The following is a 5918-nucleotide window of genomic DNA, read 5'->3' as shown; positions in this document are numbered from 1 at the left end:
CCACCTGGGGGCGGCCCGTCAGGAAGTCCAGGATCCAGTTGCAGAGGGAGGTGTTTAGTCCCAGGATCCTTAGCTTAGTGATGAGCTTAGAGGGCACTATGGTGTTGAATGCTGAGCTGTAGTCAATGAATAGCATTCTCACGTAGGTGTTCCTCTTGTCCAGGTGGGAAAGGGCAGTGTGGAGTGCGATAGAGATTGCATCATCTGTGGATCTGTTGGGGCGGTATGCAAATTGGAGTGGGTCTAGGGTTTCTGGGATTATGCTGTTGATGTGAGCCATGACCAGTCTTTCAAAGCACTTCATGGCTACAGACGTCAGTGCTACGGGTCGGTAGTCATTTAGGCAGGTTATCTTAGAGTTCTTGGGCACGGGGACTATGGTGGTCTGCTTGAAACATGTTGGTATTACAGACTCAGTCAGGGACATGTTGAAAATGTCAGTGAAGACACTTGCCAGTTGGTCAGCACATGCTCGGAGTACACGTCCTGGTAATCCGTCTGGCCCTGCGGCCTTGTGAATGTTGACCTGCTTAAAAGTCTTACTCACATCGGCTACGGAGAGCGTGATCACATAGTCGTCCGGAACAGCTGGTGCTCTCATGCATGCTTCAGTGTTGCTTGCCTCGAAGCGAGCATAGAAGTGGTTTAGCTCGTCTGGTAGGCTTGTGTCACTGGGCAGCTCGCGGCTGTGCTTCCCTTTGTAGTCTGTAATAGTTTTCAAGCCCTGCCACATCCGACGAGCGTCAGAGCCAGTGTAGTATGATTCAATCTTAGACCTGTATTGACTCTTTGCCTGTTTGATGGTTCGTCGGAGGTCATAGCGGGATTTCTTATAAGCGTCCGGGTTAGAGACCCGTTCCTTGAAAGCGGCAGCTCTACCCTTTAGCTCAGTGCGGATGTTTCCTGTAATCCATGGCTTCTGGTTGGGGTATGTACGTACGGTCACTGTGGGGACGACATCATCGATGCACTTATTGATGAAGCCAGTGACTGATGTGGTGTACTCCTCAATGCTGTCTGAAGAATCCCGGAACATGATCCAGTCTGTGCTAGCAAAACAGTCCTGTAGCTTAGCATCTGCGTCATTTCCAACTACTTTTGGATTATACTTGTATTTTAAGGCTCGTATGAATGTCTTGCTCAATATAATGTGTGTCATCATCGCAAATCAACTGCATACTTCAACTTCAACCAGTAAAATGGCCCTTTGCCTAGCTTTTGCTACAGCCTATATCAATGAGCATTCTAGCTAACAAAGGCTGCATACAAAATAGTTATTTTGCAATCACAACCAAATATAATCTTAGCGACTGTTAAAGCAAGAATCAAAATATCATTGTAAGCGTATGATAACCACCCAAAAAGTTAGCTTGTTTAGAAGTAATAAAAACATAAATCTAGTCTGTTGAACGGACGCAGATGGCGATGGCTTTCTTACTGCAGCCAAGAGTCGCGCGCATCTGTGCGTAACGTCAGTGTGTCATGTACAGGAAATGGGTCTGTATATGGTTGAATCCCCGTGGTGGCGGTAATACAACGTTAGTTGTGGTATGCCATAAAATCTTAAAGAAGAATTAGGTTGAAACCACTAGGTCTGTGTTTGGAATATTTGTTTGATTTTGATTTCCTACAGCCCTGAACACTTTGTTTAGTTATCTTGATTTCTGTCCAATTTCTAAAAAGATTATAAGGTCATTGATCAAAGGTTTTTGGAAAGATTTTATATAACTAACCAAAGATAGACCACCACCTGTCGTTTCCAATGGGACCAAATGAATCATAGTGGGCAGAACAAGCAAGGAGGTGGGCAGAGCCAAGCATGAGCTAGCGAGATCCTATTGGCGCGTAATAGCATGTATTTGCATATTTACGTTTGGAAACGCATACTCTGAAGTGCGCCTGTGCAATAACTCGATTCGCCCTTGCACTCCTAAACAATGCGATTTTGTTTTAACTTCGGCAAAGGGTAAAGTCTACTAAACTTAGTCCACTATGTTCGTAACAGATTCTAGTTTTGTAAATAACTGTATTGACATTACATGTTTCATAGAATGTCTACCAAAATCCATCTCGCTCCATCTTCTCCCAATGTCGGCCACTGGGTTTTCTCTCGTCACCATATTTGGTGGCGAGTGGAAACGCCAAGCGGATGCTTCAGATTTATACATTTATGCTCATTGTGGGTTTAGTGTGGGTCCCGTTGCACACGAAAACGCAGCGATATATTACGGTTGGCCGGCTGGTGGAGCTCCGTTTTTTTGTGTTCGCAGCGAAACAACAACAACAAAGCAGAAAACAATGCGATAGCTTAGCTAACTTAGTTTAGTAGTTAAATAATAAATTGTTCCTACCTCAACTAATTTGACTAAATTACATCTGCGTTATCTAATCAAAGTTTGTTGTTCACGAAATGTAGTCTTGCTTTGACCCGGTTTCATACTGCTCCGTTGCAAATGCTAACGTTAATTCAAACATACCTGCAATTGCTAATTATTTTGGAACGAAAGGCAGATATGAGGAGATTAACAGCTATCTCATTAATGACATCCTCTCGGTAAACAAATCCTTTTTAAAACCGGGATGTACGGATTGCACGGCTATTCATGTGACCGCCATTATTCGGCATGGTACACGATATCCAACGACCAAAAATATAAAAAGGATGCAACGGCTTTACGACCTTGTTCGAAACGAGGCAATGAACACTGATAAATGTCTGAATGACATCAAAACCAAGTGGGAAATATGGTACACTGACGACATGGATGGCAAGCTTGTGGAGAAGGGGCTAGATGACCATAGGCATCTGGCTGTCAGGTTGGCAACATTGTTTCCGTCTCTGATATCCGAGGAAAACCTCCGAGCCCACCGTATCCGTTTCATCACTAGCTCTAAACACAGATGCGTGGACAGCATTGTATCATTCCAAGAGGGCCTGCTCAACCTTTGGAAAGTGACCGGTGAGTTTGTTTGTACAGCAAAACTAGCTAGTTTTGTCGTTTTGCTATTTCTGAATGATATGCCTGAACCTATCACACTCAGTCTCTCACACTGATTACTTTTGGTACAGCTGAGAGGGGCGAGATCAGAGAAAATAATGTACAATGTTTGGACTTATTGTATTCTATTTTTGTCTTGTTGCAGAAGTTGGACCCAGCCACAAAATCAATGATGAGTTGATGAGATTCTTTGACCATTGCCAGAAATGTGTTGAGGATGTAGAGAACAACCAAACTGCCCTGGAAGAGGTCCACCTCTTCAAGGCCTCAGCAGAGATGAAGAGTGCAGATGAAGATGGCTGACAAGCTGCAAGTTCCATACAATCGGATCACACCAGGTTGCTTGGTTCCAAATCTTTGCCACTTTGTGTAGTGGAGATAGTTCATCGTGTTACGGTTGAAACTTGCAATCCTCTTGTGCCAGTTAAATTCATTCACTAATCCTCCAATTATTATTTTTTTGTCACCAGATCTGGTGGAGGCTACATTCTTCTTGTGCTCATATGAGTTTGCCATTAAATCTTTGAACTCCCCCTGGTGCAACCTGTTTGATGAGACTGACGCCCAAGTATGTCCACAAAATCATGGGAGAGCTATTGCCTCTACCACAAACAATGAAGAACCCGGTTCAGTCATAAAGATTTAATTTTCATTAATGTAATCACCTGTGCCTTTTCAGGTACTGGAGTACAAGAATGACCTGAAACAGTACTGGAAGAGGGGCTATGGTCATGACATCAACCGCAAGTCCAGTTGCACTCTCTTTCATGACCTGTTCAATCGTCTTCATCAGGCTGCTCATGAGATCAGGTGAGTTGGTTGTAAAGTTAAACCACAGTCCACACTCCATTTTATTGTCTACTATGATTATATCACTTAGTGCCTTCAGAAAGTATTCACACCCCTTGACTGTTTCCACATTTTGTTGTTACAAAGTGGGATTAAAATGGATTTCATTTTCTTTTTTTTGTCAACGATCTACACAAAATACTCTGTCAAAGTGGAAGAAAACAATTCTAAACGAGGCAATGATTACATAAGTATTCAACCCCCTGAGTCAATACATGTTAGAATCACCTTTGGCAGCGATTACAGCGATTAGTATTTGTGGATAAGTCTCTAAGAGCTTTGCACACCTGGATTGTACAGACATTTGCACATTATAACTTTTTTAAATTCTTCAAGTTGGTTGTTGATCATTGCTAGACAGCCATTTTCAAGTCTTGCCATAGTTTTTAAAGCCAATTTTAAGTCAAAACTGTAACTTGGCCACACAGGAACATTCAATGTCATCTTGGTAAGCAACTCCAGTGTATATTTGGCCTTGTGTTTTAGGTTATTGTCCTGCTGAAAGTTGAATTTGTCTCCCAGTGTCTGTTGGAAAGCAGACTGAACCAGGTTTTCCTCTAGGATTTTGCCTGTGCTTAGCTCTATTCCATTTTTTTTTATCCTAAAAAAAATTAATCCCTAGTCCTTGCCGATGACAAGAATACCCATAACATGATGCAGCCACCACCATCCTTGGAAATATGAAGAGTGGTACTCTGTGACGTATTGTGTTGGAATACCACCTTTACATTATGGGTTATTGTGTGTAGACCAGTGACACAATCTCAATTTAATCAATTTTAAATTCAGGCTGTAACAACAAAATGTGGAAAAACTAATGAGATGTGAAAACTTTCTGAAGGCACTCATTGTTATCTAGCCAGTCCCCTTACTTGTTATTGAAAAAATATTGGGAGCCAACACTTCCTCTCCCATGGATTGTGTTACACCTGTTTTCAATGGTCTCTACAATGGGAAATCTAATTGAGCTACCTGCTATGTGGCAATGGGGAATATATTGTTTTTCCCTCTGATGCATTTCACAGCACTTCCCTTAGTAGTTGTTTTAACATTGTAATAGCATGTGGCTGGTTATTATCATGATTTTTGAACTGTGGATTGTCCTTTTTTTCCGTTCAGGTTTGGGCATGTATCTGAGGCCGTGACCATCCAGGTGGGCCATGCCGAGACCCTCCTGCCCCTGTTGGCCCTCATGGGCTTCTTCAGAGACGAGACGGCCCTGACTGCTGACAACTTTGACGTGCAACATGGCCGCACCTTCCGTACCAGCCGCATCGTGCCTTACGCAGCCAACCTGCTCTTTGTGCTGTATGACTGCAGCGAAGGACCGGCTGCAGTTCCTCCTCAACGAGACACCTCAGAACTTCCCCGATATAAAGCACCAGGCTCCACTCTACGATACGGTCAGAGAGACCTACAGAGAGCTGCGGCACGGCTGCAATTTTGAGAAAGAGTGCGAGCTGCCCAGACCCAACCATAACTCTGATCTGTGAACTTTGGGCATGTGAATGTAAAGAGCTCTCTACAGGGGTTGGAGGACTCAAACATCTATGTGTCATGCAAGAGAGGGGTTTTAATGGTTTTGGCCAAAGCAGTTACACTTTGTTAATGGTCTAGCTTTTTTGAAGTAATTCAAGTCAGTGGTTTTACAGATATACAGGTTTCACAGATAGCTTTTACAGGTACACTTTTTTTTTATGTGTCACTTTAGCATATGAGTTATGCTGATAGCTTTCTTTTCTAGGGTCAGAATCCAGGGTCTTTATTGAACACTTTTTAGAGGAGGGAGAGATTTATATTTATGTCATTTCACGGTTTTGTATTGATAATTTATAGTAAAGCATATTTTTCAGGTGCCTTTTTGTGTTTGCATACAGAATGCATTTTCCAAAAGCAGAAAGAACCACCTACAGTGAGGGAAAAAATATTTGATCCCCTGCTGATTTTGTACATTTGCCCACTGACAAAGAAATGATCAGTCTATAATTTTAATGGTAGGTTTATTTGAACAGTGAGAGAGAGAATAAAATAAAATAAATCCAGAAAAACGCATGTCAAAAATGTTATAAA

At 42.4% G+C, this 5918-nt stretch overlaps 1 pseudogene across 1 annotated transcript; it reads left to right on the top strand.

The window, feature by feature from the left end:
* Positions 1-2562: 2562 nt before the first annotated feature.
* LOC311128994 (multiple inositol polyphosphate phosphatase 1-like) lies at positions 2563-5433 on the top strand (annotated as a pseudogene). The gene is made up of 5 exons (XR_014615203.1): positions 2563-2960; positions 3145-3337; positions 3470-3567; positions 3679-3809; positions 4968-5433. The product of XR_014615203.1 is annotated as a multiple inositol polyphosphate phosphatase 1-like (transcript).
* Positions 5434-5918: the final 485 nt, after the last annotated feature.

This window comes from Coregonus lavaretus, assembly GCF_964263955.1.
Source record: "Coregonus lavaretus genome assembly, chromosome: 1".
NCBI lineage: Eukaryota > Metazoa > Chordata > Actinopteri > Salmoniformes > Salmonidae > Coregonus > Coregonus lavaretus.
The sequence above is the reverse complement of the archived record's forward strand: the minus strand, read 5'-3'. Positions and strand labels throughout refer to the sequence as shown.